This window comes from Astatotilapia calliptera, chromosome 23 (genome assembly GCF_964374335.1).
Source record: "Astatotilapia calliptera chromosome 23, fAstCal68.1, whole genome shotgun sequence".
Classification (NCBI taxonomy): domain Eukaryota; kingdom Metazoa; phylum Chordata; class Actinopteri; order Cichliformes; family Cichlidae; genus Astatotilapia; species Astatotilapia calliptera.
Genome location: NC_137443.1, coordinates 5830341 through 5849448, shown reverse-complemented (window position 1 = coordinate 5849448; position 19108 = coordinate 5830341). Strand labels below are relative to the sequence as shown.

At 41.6% G+C, this 19108-nt stretch overlaps 1 long non-coding RNA gene across 1 annotated transcript; it reads left to right on the top strand.

The window, feature by feature from the left end:
• The first annotated feature begins 11818 nt into the window (after window positions 1–11818).
• Window positions 11819–17669, top strand: LOC145424224 (uncharacterized). Its single transcript, XR_013905244.1, has 3 exons — window positions 11819–12125; window positions 12560–12763; window positions 17190–17669. It is a non-coding gene; the product is annotated as an uncharacterized LOC145424224 (long non-coding RNA).
• The last annotated feature ends 1439 nt before the right edge of the window (window positions 17670–19108 follow it).

Below are 19108 nucleotides of genomic sequence, written 5' to 3'. Positions count from 1 at the left end.
TAGCCTTATGGAAGCAGTAACTAGCTTCAAGCAGTGAATCGCATGCTTGCAAAGACTACACACTTTTGCGATATAAAGCACATTTCTTTTGGTAACAGCCACATATCTTTGTCTTTGAATAGTACCGACAAGGACATTTCCAAATGATGATCGACTTTAAGTGAACAAAATTCGTGAAACACCCATTTCGTTTCGTGGAATTAAAATAAGTCAGTCAGTCAGACAAATTCATAAATAAATAGATATGCAAAAACACACAAGACTACTCGCCTTCACCTTTCAGATCAAGTCAGGTCCCGTCTACAGGAATGTAGAGCGATGCCGCAGCTTTACAGGAGCGTCTGTGTGATACAGTGCAGGTGGTAGCGCCACAGTCAGGGAAGCTGAACCATCCAAGAGACGCGTAAAAGCCCCGCGAGTCCGAGGAATTTCTGTCAGACAGGGAGACAGGGTCTGTGTCGTTTCGTGTGCAGTGCGCCTGGATGCAGAGACGTGTCCTTGCGTCTTTCGGGGACTTGTCGAATCAGCAGCAGCGATGAGTGGATGAGCGCCAGCCAGAGTGGTGCTCACCTCTCCAGCAGCTGAGCGCTACTGAACAAAAGAGTGCTCCGCAGGCTCTCTATTCAAATAGCAGGAGAGAGGGATGAACGAAGATTGGGGGGTGCTGGTGGTTGGGTGTGCGGAACGAAGGGGAGGAGGATGATGTGTGAGTGTGTGTAAGAGTGTTGGGGGGGGGGGAGCCTTTAGTGTTAAGGTTGATATAAAGATCAGAAGTTTGTACTTCGAGCATCTCTTGAAAACCATCTAATGTAACGCATGTAGACCGCCTGACAAGACGTGTGGTTGCTTGTAATAAACCCAGGCACACAACAATCACAAATCCATTAGTCATTATCTGTTCAAGGAATTTATGACAGTCGGGGAGGGAGAGGGTTTAGTTTAAGACGTGATTTGGCATCTCTGTCCTACTGTAGGCCCCCACAATCCCGTTTGGCCTTTGTCTGAGCGCTGTAATTAATGACTTTAGGGAAAGAATTACCTTGTTTGGCAGCGTAGCAGTGACCTCAACCTGAGATTTACTTGCAATGGAGCGAGCTTAGGCTATCAAATTGGATTAATGCCCAAATTGCCAAGGATTTAGTTGGCAGGCCTAAGCGGCAAACGTTGAATCAACATTTTTCACATAAGAGCGAATCTGACATGGACATATAGCGAGGCTTACTGGCTTTCTACCCTGCACTGTAAAGTCTGCGCGGTGGGAGTTTAACATTAGCATAATTACTGTGGTGCTTGTGAAATAATAAAAATAAAAACGTTCATTTGAAAGAGTTTGCAAAAGTGGTGCTTGTATACATTCACGGGCAGTTTGAAAGACCCACTGCTTTGTTAAAGAATAATGATCCCCCGTGAGACCCGTGCGGACAGGAAGATTAAGGCATTGTTCAGCAGAGTTGTATAATTTACGCATAACTGGGGCAGCTTGCATTTTTGTTGATTTTACATGTATATATATTTTTTCTATAGGCAGAGTGCGTTTTTACCACATGCCTCCAGTATTCTTGGCTGCTGTAAAAAGGGTCGCTAATGGAGACCACACGGCATCTAAAGACTAAAGGAGCTGTCCGTGGTGCTGAAGCTTTTGAGCGGCATAAAGTGTGAATAGCCCTGCGTTAAATCTCCACAACTGGAGGGACCTTGTTTCCATTTATACTTGTGCCCCGTGTCTGCCTTCCCTCTGCCTTCTCAAGTGAAAGTGAGCAGCTCATGTTGGACCTGAAGGTAGTAAGTATTGAATGACGGTTGCTTTTACTGAAACATAAGAATGAGATAAAGTTCGAGTCTGTTTGAGTCTGTCTTGTGTAATGAGTACGATACATATAAATGTCACAAATTACATTTTGTTTATCTTGCTATCCTCGTGCTAATCAATACACTGTTTGCTGGTTGCATCTGTGGAAAGGATGCATGGCGGGGGTATGGTTTAGGCTGCTGCTTAGATTTAATGACATAATATTTTAAATCATTGGCATTACCAAAGCATGATTGCATGTCTGCTCGCCAAAGAGCTGGCAGTTATAAATCATTGTCATGCCACAAATATCAAATGCATAGCGAAACAATGTCTATCATCTTTGCTTTAAAATGTTTTTTCTAAGTTGGGAAGACTTAAATCAATATCTTTTTACAAGCAAAACAAGAAAAAGAAAATCTTTAAAAGGTTTCTCCATGGCTCACTTTTTTTCTCCCATTCTAGTCGCACACACAGAAAAAGACACCTCGAAGTTCAGCTCTTAAAATCATCACATGATGATCAATAAATCATGAAACAGACTTTATATTTAATCTCATCAGACACAGCCAAAAATAAGGTCTTTCCTTTCACAGCAGACCATTAAAGCTCTCTGTTCCTATAGTTAAGTGTGAACGAACATAAGCAAAAGAAATCTTTGATTCATTGTTAAATTCTATTTTTATGATTACACATTACTTTTCCATTTCTTAGTTATTTTATTTTTCATCATTGGGTAGCTGTGCCTCAGGAGGAAGAGTTGGCTATCTCCCAAATCAGAAGGTCAGTGGTTAAATGTGGTCTAAACCAGCTCCATAGTACTTCCAGTACATTTTTTTTTAAAGGCATTAAATTATTAATTATAGCAGAAGCATAACAAGACAGAGAAAAGGCAATAAGAAAAACAATTCTTCGATGGTACTTAAAAATACTTCACGCTGACCCCAGCTGCTGTTTGCCATTATTTAAATACTTTGTTGACAAAGTATAACTTGAAATTCTGTGGAGCTGTCAGCAGGTTCAAATGCCTCCCGGTCTTTTGGATGGCTGCTTTAGAGGAAAGGGCCATGAAACTACAGCTTCCTCAACACAAGTGTTAGTCCTAGCCAAGGGAGCAACAAAAAGGCCAGAGAACATAAAGATGCAGACAAGACTTATCCAATAACCACAAGTGTTATATATTTGGGAGCTAGCCCCCTGAGTAATTAAAAATTGAGCAGTGTCATAAGGCATATCATAAAATATATTATAAAATAAAAGCCAAGAGTGAGACTTTGGAAAGTATATCATGTATTATCTTCTTTTGGCCAATTGTAATGCTGCAGGTTTGAAGGAGAGACCAGAAAAAGACAGTTAATCAAGAATTAGGAAGTTATAAAGTGACTGTGAGAGAAATGCTCAAATTAGAATTAAAAAATATTTTTGATTGTGATGATGTAATTTTCATAATTCAAATAGGGATGACAAACTGTAAGATACCTCATGAAATTCATAAGCCTTGTTTCTGTGCATCAAAGTTAGCTTGCTCACTATAAAATGAGCCTTACAATCAATATCATTCTTTTTTTTTGCAATTATTTTATTTGCTCTCAACTTACATTTAATAAACAGGCATACAGCAGATTTTATTTGCAGGCATATTGGGAATATCATTGGATTTCAGAGTTGATGAAAAAACATGGGAGGCAACTCTAATGATCACTGGCAGAAAAAGACTTAAACAACTCATCACTTAGAGCAAATCATCTGATGCTTACAGACAGGTTGCTGATGGCATAATGGCTGTACTGTGGGGATGGCTGAAATCTTTGTCCTGTTCAAAGCAGTGCTCTTCAGCTAATCCTGGCTAAGTGCTTGAGACTATCCTCAGCTTTAAAGAATGGTTGAAGCCAGGCGGACTCTCCAGTGAGTTTGACACCAAAAGGACTGCAGCACCACCCTGAGCCCAAGCTTATCAGATCTCCTCATATCCCGACTTTTCAAAAGGGCAGGATCCTTTGAAGAGTTCTGATGATGGTGGTGATGATTGAGATGATGACGAAGACTACAGAGACAGTGCTTTCTTACTCCCTGTTTTTTTGTTTTAATCTTTGCCTCTCTGTTTTTCCTGCTTCTCTGTTTCCTTGAAGGCAATCAAACTACAAACAAGAGAGTAAACAAAGAAATGGTTTATATCGATTCCTAGGCTTTATAGCTGTGGGTAAATGTGTTTATCTTCTGTAGCCACTACATTATACTTAGATTAAATACATATTTGATGGGGCAACTGGAGCAATGAGCAATGCACTGCTTTGAAGCATCCTCTGGCAAGAGTTTATTACATTTTGTTAATACCTTAATTAGGCAAAGCATGAGAGAAATTAATCCCTGGAGAACTGGCTTCTTAAAACATTGTCCAGCCACCCCTGAAACCCAAAGGAATAATTAGACAGAGCAGAGAAATGCGTTCGTCCCTGAGAGGATTCTGGGATAAAGTTTACCCCCTAGTCTTTGACAGGAACTGGGCTTTTGTTTGCACACAGACTTAACTCTGAGAGGCGTAACAATCAAGAAGCACACATCAGCTTTAATGACAACAACACTGCATTTTCTATCCCCAGAAACTCATTGAAAACATCTCACGGTACTGTACGTGGGTGAGTATCTCGAGTGAAGTCAACACAAAGAAAAGCCATCGTATTTCAGTTTTAATTAACAGAACGTATATTTGTTTGGCAATTAAAACAAACTGATTGAAGCTTGTTTTTCTGCCACTGAGGAAGAGGAAATCAGGAAAAAGGTCAGCAGACATGCAGACGCCCAGACAGACTTCTGCTATTAAAGCTTTGTGCTCATTGTTGTTTTCCCATCTTAAATAATCTGTCCTCTCTGTAGTCTCAATCAGACACAACAAATGTGTGTTTAAACTCTGACCCAGAGTGCAAGATTACCCAGTGAGCTACCTTCATCTTTAAAACAGTTACTTGAATGCATCAGTGACTCCATCTGGCTATAAATCACAGGGCCTGTTACACTCTATATCTCTTTTTGCATTCAGTCAGCTTTACATTTATAACACTAAGAACTACCATTTTACATATATTTAACATTAAATCCCAGTGAGATTAAAATCCCCTTTATAAGATAGCCCTGGCCATACACTAGACCTGATCATACGAAATAAACTGTAGCATGTATATAATGACAATCCACAAAAAACAGCTATTTAGCAGCCTTATAACAAAGCCATCTTTTATGTCATTACACATTATGCCCTTAATTTCAAAAATAAAAATTAATAGTATTGCAATGAAGCACTTAGGAGTTTTTGCTTAAAACCCCCCCAAAAAACCAAACAACTAACAATAGGATGCAAATCATACTGCTTTGTAACTACTATAATGTTTACCATGCTCAATATGTGAAGTCAGAGTATTAGCATTCTACCAATCAGCTCTTAACACAGAGGGAACTGAAGAAAAGTGAAAGCAAATGCAAAAGGATATCTTCATCTGAAGGTGGCACTGGACATTAAGTTAATGATCCATTTAAGTTGTTACATTCATAATGGGAACATCAAATCCACCAATTCATTTTCTTAACCACTTATTAAATGCAGGCTGCAACTGTTGTTGTAGAAACAGGTTGCACCCTGGTTAGACAGCCAGTATGTTCACATCAAATATTTTTCCAAACAATTCATGAAAAACCACAAAAGTCAACTTTATGGTGCCTTTAGAAACTCAGATGTCCTCTCTTCTATCCTCGGTCTACCTGGGCGGAGCTCATCTTGGGCTCCGCCTTTGGCCCATGTACCTGGCCTGATTACTCACGGGCAGCTGATCTGCCTGATTACCTGGCCGCTATTTAAGATGGTGATTTAGCGCTTCTTGCCACTAGATCATTGAGTAACCTGTCTTAGTGCAGCTCCAGCAAACCTGTTTATCCTGTGCGAATCTCTAGCTTGTTTCTGACCATGTTCTCCTGTATTTAGAGTCCTCTGGACCTGTTCCGTTTTCCTGTCCCTGGATTATCTGAGAGTGGCTGAGTGGCGAGATGTGCGTGAACCGAGAGCCTGAGTGACTGAAGAGGAACGTTGCGTGTGTGTGGGGACCTTTTCCCTTCCTCCCCATGGATCCCTGAAAGCCCCGGGCCCTGCACATTGTCTATATTGCACTTGGTGTTTCTGTAAATAAACTGTTGACTTTCATTTTGAAATAAACCTGGTCTGCGCTTGAGTCTGTTTGGACCTGTGACATCATCAGGAAATCGTGAATATCTGTACAAAATGATACGCCAATCCATCCTGAACATGTTCATTTTAGATCATGGGATAGCTTAATTTGACTTCAAGTTAGTCAGACTAACATAATTTTATTAAAAACCAATAAAACACCGTCAAATGTCCTTTATTTTGGTGTGAAGAACTACGTTCAGAACATTCATGAGCAACATGAGTATCATAAGAAAAATTATGCAGTTTCAACAATGTCTCAGATTTTCCACATTCAGTCTCTATACTGTAGGCCAGAATAATCTACAGTTGTGAGCAGAAATTTATATACAGTCATCAGGAGCATGAATGTGGTGGTAATTTGGGGCTTTTAATAATTTCTTTGAACTGTTCTTTTTCCAAGTTGGAATAACTTTACAGCACACATCTGCCCAAAGGTCTTTTTCATGATCCTTATTGACTGCAACTGGTAGTTTCACTTTGCCACCCTAAAAAGCATTTGTTTGACAGCACTCATTGGATGACCAATACTACGAACGACAGGCAAGTCCAAGGGCCAAAGTGAAGTTCTAAGGAGATTCTACATTTTACAAAAATTGGGAAGGTCTGTTGGAGTGATTTTTAAATAATGGTATATTCCTTCAACAATAATACATGAGTACAAGTTATTTGGATGTGTTACCACTTTGCCATGGTCTGGGTGATGGCCCAAACTGTTACCTTTACATGACGGGAAATTTGGTTCTGATGTTCAAGAACCCAGAAACCACCAAGGTTGAAGCCTGTCATAAACTGAAAACTGCTGGAATACCAGCACCACTGTCCACAGTGAAGCCAGTGTGCTCACCAAGAAAGAAGCCCCTACTTGTCACTATGTATGCTGTGCAATCATTCCATCCTAGAAAAAGAAAAGTTTAAAGAAATCTTTTAAAGCCCCAAATTACTAAGACATTAACGCCCATGATGAATGTAAATTTCTTACCAGAAATGTGTTAGGTCAGACAGCTGCTCTCATTGTTCATTCTAAGCATCTTGCAACATAGTGTCCCTCTATACAAAATACAGTGTTAAGTGCAAAAATACTGTTGCATAAATGGTCTAGATTGACTCATTTGGGAGGCTGATTTTGGCCTGTGGGCCATATTTTTAACACCTGTATGTTCAAGTAAAGTTGGTGACTGCACAGGCCAAATTAGAGAATTACCAAGGTCAGCAGGTTGTGTTCTCCCTGCTGTAACAACATTTTAGTGTCCCACAGCTAGCGTGGTAACAAATCACAATTAATCCCCAATGGTTTTGTTGCATTGAGTTTAAACTTGTTTAACAGAACACAAACTTTTTGCGCAGCCAACCTCGGCATTTTCCTGCTTCCAATTATTCAGAGAAATCCTCACATTTAAATGGTCACAGTGATGGAAAACAAATTTAATAAGTTACATAAGCATCCTGACAAACTGATGTTAATCTTTAGAATTGTAATACACAAACTCCCACCAGCTGCCTTCATTTAAAGAAAGCTGAAAGTGATGCACATCCAGCCTGAGTAAACAACCAAGTGAAAAGTGGAGGAGGCAGCAGTGGGTTTTATTGTGTTTCAAGGCATCTGTATATGTAAGAGAGCGCATGAAAAGACTTGATGCTGAGTGCATTCCCCATTAAATAATTTTCCATCAACAAATTCAAACATTTCAAGATTTCTAAAACCTTATTCTTCCTTTAACTCAAAATACACACACACATACACAGACTAGCAATAGTACACAGGTAGCAACAGTGATTTGGCCTTAAGCTTATTTTACGTTTGTGCTTGTTTGTTTTGTTTTTTCAGGATAGCTTGTCTCCTGAGGGCCAAACAAGGTAAGAGAGAAAGCAACTCAAGCCTAAACATACAAATAAAGGGAGCACACGCAGGTAAAAATCCAGTATAGCAAGGTTAGTAAATGCCAATCAAATAAATACTCTTTGGTCAATTAGCTTATTACTATTTAGACAGTACTACACCTTCACGTATAAGTAGACTAAGAGAAATAAGAAGGCAGCAAAAGGTTCCCGGGCCCAGCTGCCAATAACTTTTTGTTCTCTTTTGTTTATATGGCTTTGTCAAGTCATTAGACAGCTTTCTAGATAGGCTCATCGGTAAGCAGCTAAACAGAGGGAGGGAGTAACAGTGCATGTGTGTCTGACAAATAGAGAGGGATATTTGTGTGTGTCATATGTCAGGGTCACCACTGGTGCCAATCCAGGTCCTGCAGCTTGCTGACCCAGAAATGAATGACACTAGCACTAAAAGGCTATCAGCAAACTGCACTCAGTCATTTGCCATCATTGCGAACGACTGCCTGCATGACGGTTTAAATTACCTAATGGATGAAAATGAGAACTCAGGATGGTCGAGAGAAAGGGATAGGAGGAGGAGAGGGAAGACAGACAAAGAGAGGGGTGATGCTGGCGGGGTTTGAAACAGCAGCACCAGGAGAGCTGTTAGGCACCGAGGAAAAAAAGAAGAGTCAGCAGACCAGAGAAGCTGTAAATGAGGGAGTAATGAAGCCATGCAGGTGGGGGCAGGTGATCTATAATAAATGAAGGTGAGAGGGGAGGAGACAAGAGGCTGTTAGCTGGGCTTTGCTTAGCCTATTATAAACAGACAGCCAATCAGAGACTCTCTGACTGACCCTGATGGAAGGCAGGGAGCAAGAAAGGTTTGGTTTGATGTTTAATGATGTTCCCAGTAAAGGCATAACACAAAGAATACATGTGCTTTTTTGCAGCCAGAATCTAGCGTTTTCCTGCTAATGTATTTTATCAGTATCTGTTTTTGTAGGGTCGTGGCAGGGAGGACATAATAAAGGCAAAGTGTCAACATACTAAAATCAATAAGAACTGGGATTAGAAACCATTATGTACAGATTCAAATTTCACTGCAGGGTTAAAACAAACATATCTAAGCCATCCTACACAGGTTTTATTTTTACTGACCTTGTATATTACTCAATTTTTGTTTGTTCAATATTTGCTTTTGTCTCTTTACTAACAGCTGGCATTGCTGGCTATGGTAAAAATACAGTAAACACAAAGTGTATAAGCCCTATCAGTTTACAACTCAAATCCAAAAAAATCAGATTAAAAATAACAGCATGTGGTCCATGAAGACTGCCCCTTCAGCATTAAACCTGCAAATATCATAACCAGCAGGGGCCAACTCCTCTGCTTGCAAAAATACGTCAACTTGTATAGAAGCCTATGAGCAAAGGCCCAACTTTTCTTCTACTTCTTGATTTATTACCTCAGTAAACATTTTCCTAATGAGTTTATGGTCTCAGTTTGTAATTTCAAGCCTTCTTCATTACAGGATATTTTTTATTCTATAAATAATGGTCACACTGAGGGTAAAATAGACGATATAGAAGGGTATGCTTTGTCCTCCATCTGTTTCTGGGTTCCCATCAGACCTATTCCTTGCTGTTTTTCTTCTTCAAAAAAATCAAGATACTGACATTAAATCTAAAGAAACCTAAGCTTTAAAACTGAAGTACACAGACCAACGGGTGAGGTCACAGTGACTACATTCACCTTTTATCTCCCCGTCCCATATGAATCAGACAACTCAGTGGAGTGGACTGATTCATATGTCTGGACCCAGGCAACATGCCATCCATGTGAACGACATACTGAAATATTCTTTTCTAGTGTCTGTTTCATGGTATCACCTTTTGGTATAGCTGTTTTAGTTTTGGCCTTTGGGATTGTCTTGTCACACAGATATGGTCATGGAGGTCGAGAATGACAATTGCGCAATGTATCGACTTTGAGTGTGTTCCTGTATGTTCTGCTCATGAAATAGGCTTTTATAAGGAGGTCATCATGACCATGAGATATTAAGTTAAAATGCCTTTGCCTGGCGGCCAGAATCAGGCAGCAAGGCTAAACCTTTAACTGTGGACTGGACCTTCGTCTCGTTTCCTGTTTTTTCTCCTTATGTTCAGCACTGTAATTTTTTTTGCCTTTAGTGTTTATAGAGTTCTCTTTTCATGTTTGGACTTTGTTTAAATTGGATTTACTTCAGCATTAAAGCTTTTTCGTTTAAGTCAATCAGCCTTTAACTTCCTCCATTTGCGTCCTAACCTTTTTTTTGACAGTTGTGAATTATGGAAATGTTATGTTTTGGGATGTTTCATCAGCAAACCAGTTTACCAGATTTGTTTTTGTCAAATTCAAAAAGGCATGTGAACTCCATTTGAACAGCATTATTTGTGAAACCATATTTTAGCTGTATTTCTACCGCCAGCCCTTCTCCAATCTGCTGACAGTTCTCCCCCTTCTGATCAAAGGAGTGTTATCAAAGAAAATCACATCGTGTATATAAATATTATACTACAAATAAAATTAACTCAAACACGAGACACTGCCATACAGATTTTCTTCATATTTTGCATTACAGTGGGGTGAGCTGATATTATTCTTAACCTTTGTCAATGAGGCCTAACAGCATATTGATGATGCATAATTGTAACATTTCCATTAAAAAAATGATCAAGAATGCATTTCCTTCATCATGTGAGTGCTTCTAAGTAAAAGGCTCAGTCAAGTGTGGCCAAAACTCTGTTTTCTTTACTGACACTGCTTCAGAAACTGCATGATTTGATCAAAGACTGTATCCTGGGACCGAATTACAAACTTCTATGGGAGCCACTAACAGCACCATCAGCACTGATACCAGTGACTTTTTCTTCTTTTGAAGACTGACTGTTAAGGTGGAGATGACTGTTTGGTGAAAAAGCCTGAAGTAAATGTGTCTGCCATGGTCCAGAAGGCTGAGATGAAACACAAGCTTTAAATCCAGGGAGCATGCACAAAAACAGTAGGTAGGTCAAATGCCAGTTTTACAGTTTCTTTACAAATATCAGTATACTTGGCCACTCTGAACCTGCTGCCTGAAATAGAAGGTAGAATTGAATATATGTATAATCAATCAGCATTTTCTAGCATTTAGTGAAGTGTTCACAAGCACTTACTGATAATTTTCCATATTTTAGCCCATTAACTAGAAACTTACCAGCCACTTTATTAGGTACACCTTGTTAGTGCAAACACCAATCAGCCAATCACACACCAGCAAATCAGTGTATTTAAGCATGTCCAATAGAAATGTCCAAGAGAACTGTTGAAGTTCATATCAATAATAGAATAGGGAAGAGAGATGATTTAAGTGGCTATGAACGTGGCATCATTGGTGTGTCAGACAAGCAGATCCGAGTATTTCAGAAACTGTTGATCTGTTGGGATTTTCTTGCACCACCATCTCTGGAGTTTACAGAGAATGGTTCACAAAGCAGAAAACATCCAGTGATCGCCAGTTCTGTGGGAGGAAAATGCCTTGTTGATGTCAGAGATCAGAAGATGTTCTAAACAAGGTATGCAGAAGTACATTTCTAAATACACAGACATCAAATCTTGAAGCATATGGGCTACAGCAGCAGAAGACCATACCAGGTGACACTCCTGTCTGCTAAAATCGGGAAACTGAGGATAACATTTGCATGGGTTCATTAAAATTGGATAATCACAGATGTTTTCTGGTCTGCTACAATATTTGGATGGTATTGTGAGAGTTTGGGGTAAACAACAACATGAAAGTATGGATCCAACCTGCCTTGTATTACAAGTTCAGATTGGTGGTGGTGTAATGGTAGGGGGAAAATATTCTGGGTACACTTTGGGCCCCTTAGTACCAACTGAAGATCATTTATACAACTTACTTGAGAACTGTTGCTGATGATGTTCATCTCTTGACGACCATGCTGTAATCATCTTGTGTTACGACTGTGACCGTAATTGTGTGTGGATTTGAGTGTCCAGGTGCTCCTCCGGGATTGGTGCATCCAGGGTGGATGGCTCACACCGATTGGCTGAGGACTGGGAGACAGCGGATAAGAAGAGCCCGCCAGGGACTGCCCAGTCATTCATCCTCGGCCCAACCCAGCCGGCAGACCGGTCACTGTATCGACGTATTATGTAATGTAAGAGCATGTAGGGGTGGACCGCCTTTTTGGTTGATCAGTTTTCTCCTGTTTTTGTTAGGTAGGGAGGAAAGTGATTGTCGTTTTGTTTAGTTCCTTTGAGTAGGTAAGTTTCGTTTATTCCTGAGATAGGCTACTTTTGTTTGTTGTTTTGGCCTTGGGTTCACCCTGAAGCTATGATATGCTCCCTTCCTTTGTTTAACCGCACCTATTGTAAATAAATCACTGTCACAAAATAGTAAGTGTGTGACGTGCTGCTTGGGGTTGGACGGGGATGGATCACCCTTTATGTTGTGGTCTGGCCGCGCCTAGACGGGCCATAACATAATTGGGGGCTCGTTCCGTTTCTTTTCTCGCTTGTTGGTTTGTGGGGTTGGCGTGTTTTTTTCTGGTTGGCGGTTTTGTTTTTTGTGTGGGGGTGTGTGTGTGTGAGTATGGAGTTTTCGCTGGACGGTTTTGTGAGTGCACCTTCATGGGAAACAATTGACAAGTGTAAGAAAGCGGACCTGCTCATTGTGGCTAACTCTTACGATGTGGAAGTGTCTTACAGTGCTCGCAAGGCAGAGTTGAAGGATGCCCTGGCTGAAAAGCTAGTGGAAAAAGGTGTGCTTCTACCACGGGGAGTTGATGCGGAAAACAAGCCAGTGACAGGCACAGATGACACTGCATTTGAAGCGGCTGCTGACGCAGTTGATGCGTCTGCTGCTGGCACGGAGGCTGATCGGATTTTTGAATCCGGTGAAGGTACGTCCACTGAGGATCTGCGCCTCACGCTCCGCATAAAGGAGGTGGAGACCCGCAACAGGCAGCTGGAAGTGCAGGCTATGCATCTCCGTATCAGGGCTCTTGAGCTTGAAAAGGGCTCAGCGGGTGTTTCCCCAACGTTATCAAGCACAAGTGCTTCTTCTGCTGGTTTTGACATAAGTAAACACATCAAGTTGGTTCCCCCGTTTCGCGAGTCTGAGGTGGACTCCTATTTTAGTGCATTTGAGCGCATAGCTGCTGCTTTGAAGTGGCCGAAAGAGTTTTGGTCCCTCCTACTCCAATGTAAGCTTGTGGGGAAAGCCCAAGAGGTGTGTTCAAGCCTGTCTATGGAGCAGAGTTTAGACTATGAAACTCTTAAGAAAACTGTGCTGCAGGCGTATGAACTTGTCCCTGAAGCATATCGCCAGAAATTTAGGATTCTTAATAAAGCTGCTAACCAGACTTTTGTTGAGTTTGCGCGAGAAAAGAATGTGTTGTTTGAGAAATGGTGTTGTTCATGTAAAGTTAAAACCGTGGAAGAGTTGAAAACTCTTATTTTGCTGGAGGAGTTTAAAAAGTGTCTGCCGGAACGCATCGTGACTTATTTAAACGAACAAAAGGTGTCGTCTCTCACTAACGCGGCTCTCCTGGCTGACGAGTTTGTTTTAACACACAAAAGTGTGTTCCATGCACAGAATTCGTTTCAGGAAAATTTATCTGAACGAAAATGGTCACCAAGTGCAGTGCGTAAAAACGTACCACAGTTTAGTGCTAAATCAAACGGTCGGGAATGTTTTTATTGTCACGATTCAGGGCATCTGATTGCTGCGTGTCCAGTATTAAAAAGAAAAGAAGCGAGGGGCACTAAATTTCCCGCAGGCGTGGGTTTGATTAAAACCGCTTGCTCGCCAAAAGTGCACGTGGAGGCTGAACAAAACCCGAAAACTGACGTTGATCCGCAGTTTCTACCATTTGTGTCATGTGGCTTTGTTTCGTTGACAGGTGAAGAACATGATAAAGTGCCAGTCACGATTCTTAGAGATACGGGTGCGTACCACTCGTTTCTACTAGAGTCTGTGCTGCCTTTGTCTGAAAAAACATCCTGTGGTTCCGACATACTAGTATGGGGAATAAAAATGAGCGTCACCAAAGCCCCTCTGCATATGGTGCACCTGCACTCGCCGTTAGTGTCGGGCTACGTTAAAGTCGCCGTGCGCCAGCGATTACCAATCGAAGGAGTTTCCTTCATTCTTGGTAATGATCTAGCTGGTGGGCATGTTTTTCCCCCGCCAGAAGTTGTTGATATTCCTGCCCTTGCTGCTGACTCAAGCTCCACTGCTTCAGAGGTGTTTCCTGCGTGTGCAATTACTCGTGCTCAGGCTCGTAAAATGGGTGGGATTGTGGATTTGTCGGGGTCGTTTATGGCTACGCTTGATGAAGACGACTCTTTCGTGTCACCCATTGATTCTGTGAAACTCTCCACATGTGACGTCCCTGAAATGATACCTGAGGACATTAATCAGAGCTTGAATATTACCAGAGAGCTGTTGATCAAAGCACAGCAGGGTGATCCTTCACTGGTGCCTTGTTTTTCCTCTGTTGTGGACAGAGAGGGATCTAAAGCTCCCGTAAAATATTTCATTGAGAATGGTGTACTGTTGCGATCTTGGTCTCCTGATTCAACTGATTTGCATCGGGTAAACCAGGTTTTGGTGCCAGAGGAATATAGACCCCAGATTCTCAGTCTCGCGCATGATGCCTGCTTAGCTGGACATCTTGGGGTCAACAAGACGTATCATCGTGTATTACGTAACTTCTTTTGGCCTGGTTTAAAATCAGATGTGGTGAAATATTGTCGTTCGTGTCATACATGCCAAGTGGTGGGAAAGCCAAATAAACCGATTCCGCCAGCGCCTCTTCACCCGATTCCAGCGCTGGGTGAGCCGTTTGAGAGAGTTCTATTGGACTGTGTGGGCCCGTTGCCAAGAACAAAATCAGGCCACCAGTACATGTTAACGGTAATGTGCGCTGCCACTCGTTTTCCGGAGGCAATTCCATTACGTACCTTAAAGGCAAAGAACGTTGTGAAAGCCCTCACGAAGTTCTTTTCGACTTTTGGGTTACCCAGGGTTGTTCAAACTGATCAGGGAACAAACTTTATGTCAAAAGTGTTTGCCCAGGTTTTAAAGGAGTTAAAAGTTAAACATCAAACGTCCAGCCCTTATCACCCAGAGAGTCAAGGTGCACTGGAACGATTTCATCAAACCCTAAAGACCATGTTGCGCAAATACTGCCTTGAATCAGGTAAAGACTGGGATGAGGGACTTCCGCTTTTGCTTTTTGCTGTTAGAGAAACCACCCAGGAATCCCTTGGATTTAGTCCGGCTGACCTGGTTTTTGGACACACTGTACGCGGTCCCCTGCGACTGCTTAAAGAAAAGTGGTTATCTGAGTCGCAGCGAGCCGAGCATAACGTGTTAGATTATGTTTGCAGTTTTAGAGAGCGTCTTTTCCGGGCATGTCAGTTGGCCCGTGACAATTTGGAGCAAACACAAGGCAACATGAAAGCCCGGTATGACAAAAAGACAGTGGTCCGACATTTCGCTCCTGGTGAAAAGGTTCTAGTGTTGCTTCCTTTAGTTGGGTCTAGCCTCCATGCGCGGTTTTCTGGTCCCTATGAGGTGGACAAAAGGATAAGTGACACTAGCTATGCAGTAAAAACCCCTGATCGAAAGAGAAAACTGAGGGTTTGCCACGTTAACATGCTTAAACGCTATGTTTCTAGAGAGGACGTGGCAGCTGACAAAACCACACCCATAACGCCTGTCTCTGTGTGTTCGGCACCCCCATTGTATGTTTTGCAAGATGATGACTTGACTGACAAGAGCAGTTGTATGCCGTTGGCCCGTTTGCGAAACTCAGAAGCGTTAGAAAACTTAGACTCTTTCCTGTCGCATCTGTCAGATTCCACCCGCAAAGATATCCTTGATCTGATTGAAGCTAATTTGCTGCTTTTCTCTGACCATCCGCGGCAGACGTCTGTGCTCTTTCATGATATCGTTGTGGAAGTTGATAAGCCAATAAAGCAACATGCTTATCGAGTAAATCCAACCAAACGGAATTTAATGCAACAGGAAGTCGAATACCTGGTTAAACATGGGTTAGCTGAGCCCAGTAACAGTGCGTGGAGTTCACCCTGTATTTTGGTGCCTAAACCAGATGACACCCCACGTTTCTGTACCGATTTCAGAAAGGTTAATGCTGTCACAAAACCGGATTCTTTCCCTCTCCCCAGAATGGAGGACTGCATTGATCGTGTCGGCTCAGCTACATACGTCACTAAATTAGACCTGTTAAAAGGATATTGGCAAGTCCCGTTAACCCCCAGAGCTTCTGAAGTCTCCGCGTTTGTAACTCCAGATCATTTCCTCCAATACACGGTAATGCCCTTTGGGTTGCGAAACGCACCCGCAACATTTCAACGTCTAATGCAGAAGGTATTGTTTGGAGTGAGAAACTGTGAGGCATACTTGGATGACATTGTCATTTATTCTCCAACATGGTCAGAACATCTGGAAACGCTCTCTGAGGTGTTCAGACGTTTTTGTGAATCTTCTCTCACACTAAACCTCTCTAAGTGTGAGTTTGGTAAAGCCACAATTACTTATTTAGGGAAACAGGTCGGACAGGGGCAAGTGCGCCCTGTTGCTGCGAAAGTACAGGCCATTGTTGATTTTCCTGTCCCGCAGACAAAAAGAGCACTGCGTCGTTTTTTAGGAATGGCCGGTTTTTATCGAGGGTTTTGCAGAAATTTTTCTGATGTGGTTAGTCCCCTAACTGATCTTGTTAGCCCCTTAAAACCTTTTATTTGGTCTCCAGCATGTCAGGTGGCATTCGAATCTGCCAAAGCATTGTTGTGCAGTGCACCAGTGCTAGCTGCGCCGAATTTTGAGCGCCCTTTTAAACTAGACGTTGACGCCAGCTCGTGTGGCGCAGGCGCTGTTCTGTTACAGGAAGATGATCACGGCGTAGATCATCCCGTCTGCTACTTTTCAAGAAAGTTTAACAGACACCAGACCCATTATAGCACCATTGAAAAAGAGGCCCTTGCCTTACTCCTTGCGTTACAGCATTTTGAGGTCTATGCTGGGTCAAGTGTGCTGCCTGTGCAGGTGTTTACCGATCACAACCCACTGGTGTTCCTTTCCCAAATGCGCAACTCCAATCAAAGACTTATGCGCTGGTCCTTGTTATTGCAAGATTTTAACTTGGAGATCAGTTACAAGAAAGGGAAGGATAACGTATTGGCTGACACCCTGTCTAGAGCACTGTCTCCTTGAATTAAACATTTTGGGGTTAATGTTAATTCTTGGGTAAGGGGGTGTTACGACTGTGACCGTAATTGTGTGTGGATTTGAGTGTCCAGGTGCTCCTCCGGGATTGGTGCATCCAGGGTGGATGGCTCACACCGATTGGCTGAGGACTGGGAGACAGCGGATAAGAAGAGCCCGCCAGGGACTGCCCAGTCATTCATCCTCGGCCCAACCCAGCCGGCAGACCGGTCACTGTATCGACGTATTATGTAATGTAAGAGCATGTAGGGGTGGACCGCCTTTTTGGTTGATCAGTTTTCTCCTGTTTTTGTTAGGTAGGGAGGAAAGTGATTGTCGTTTTGTTTAGTTCCTTTGAGTAGGTAAGTTTCGTTTATTCCTGAGATAGGCTACTTTTGTTTGTTGTTTTGGCCTTGGGTTCACCCTGTAGCTATGATATGCTCCCTTCCTTTGTTTAACCGCACCTATTGTAAATAAATCACTGTCACAAAATAGTAAGTGTGTGACGTGCTGCTTGGGGTTGGACGGGGATGGATCACCCTTTATGTTGTGGTCTGGCCGCGCCTAGACGGGCCATAACACTTGTGATGGATGCTTCCAGGAGGATAAGCTAAGATCACCTAAAACTGGTTTCTTTAACATGATAATGAGCTCTCTGTACTCAAATGAGCTTCACAGTCACCAGAGCTCAGTCCAACAGAGCACCTTTAGGATATGGTGGAATGGGAGATTCACATGATGGGTGTGATGCTATCACATCAATAGGAAATCTCAAAAGAATGTTTCCAGCATCTTGTTGAATCTATGAAACAAAGAATTAAAGCAAGTGGACCCAATACTAGTAAGGTGTATCTAATGAAGTGGCCAGTGTATTTCACATTATTGCCATTGATCTTTTGATATTTGGAGGCTTTAGATTTTTTTCATTCATGCAATATAGACCCCATCATTCCAACTTGCATAAAACTTGGTCATAAAAAATAGTTCCTTAAAGCTCCTCTGATTTAAATTTACATATTAATAATCAATCAAATAATAAAGTGTAATATTATGCCCTGACGAAGATACAAATAATGGTATCCTTCAGTTTTTCTCAGCTCTGCAATGTTGTTAAACATCTTCCATTCCTCTGGTTTTGATTTATGGTCCACAGTTTTATTGTTTCTGATCAAACTCAGCTCTGTCATTAACATATTTCATATATCTCTCTTTCTCGGGACATAAACAAAGCTAAAATGAGAGTGAATTCTGGAATTATTTCCATCACTTGGCTTGAACTATAAGTCAAAATAATGCTAATGTTGCTACATGTCTGACAAATGTGAAAATGGGCAACTTTTGGTTAAAACTTGTTTGCTATGACTTTTTATGAAGAGATAGTAGATCAGTTTTGTGTTTCTGGCTTTTCGTACTGCTACTTTGTGTAGAGTTTAGGAGAAAGAAAAATAACAGCCTTCCATCTCGTGTTTTGGTCGGAGATTTTTTTTTCTAACATAGCTAATTAGTACAAAATGCTAGGTAACAATGAAAACTTGAATGTCATAGGCTGCTATAAAAGCACCGCCACTCCATATTTTAAAACTTTTAAATGAGTTGCCATGTATACAGTAAAAGCTATGATGGATTGCCTATTTCGAGTAAGCTTCAAGTCTCAGCAAGTTGATGTATGTATTTTATTGAAATGAGGCAAATGAATGAGTGACTCGAACGTAGGAAATCAAAGTTATGGTTTGGAAAATGGCCATCAGTAATGCAAAGTGTACATGATTTGCAGTTAATGGACTGAATCACATAGAGCTACAGTTTTGGCCCTTTAATGGTGCAGTATAAAAAAAATTTATGACATAGATTTATCATGATCGCTCAAAAAATTATTCTAAGTGAGATTTTTTTTAAAACAACGAGACACATCTTCACCGAGCCATCCCGAAGACCACGCGAGAGTGATGCTAACATGTTTCAAACTGGGGTTTTGTCCTGCAGTCAGTCAACAGCACTCTGGTAGCCATGTTAT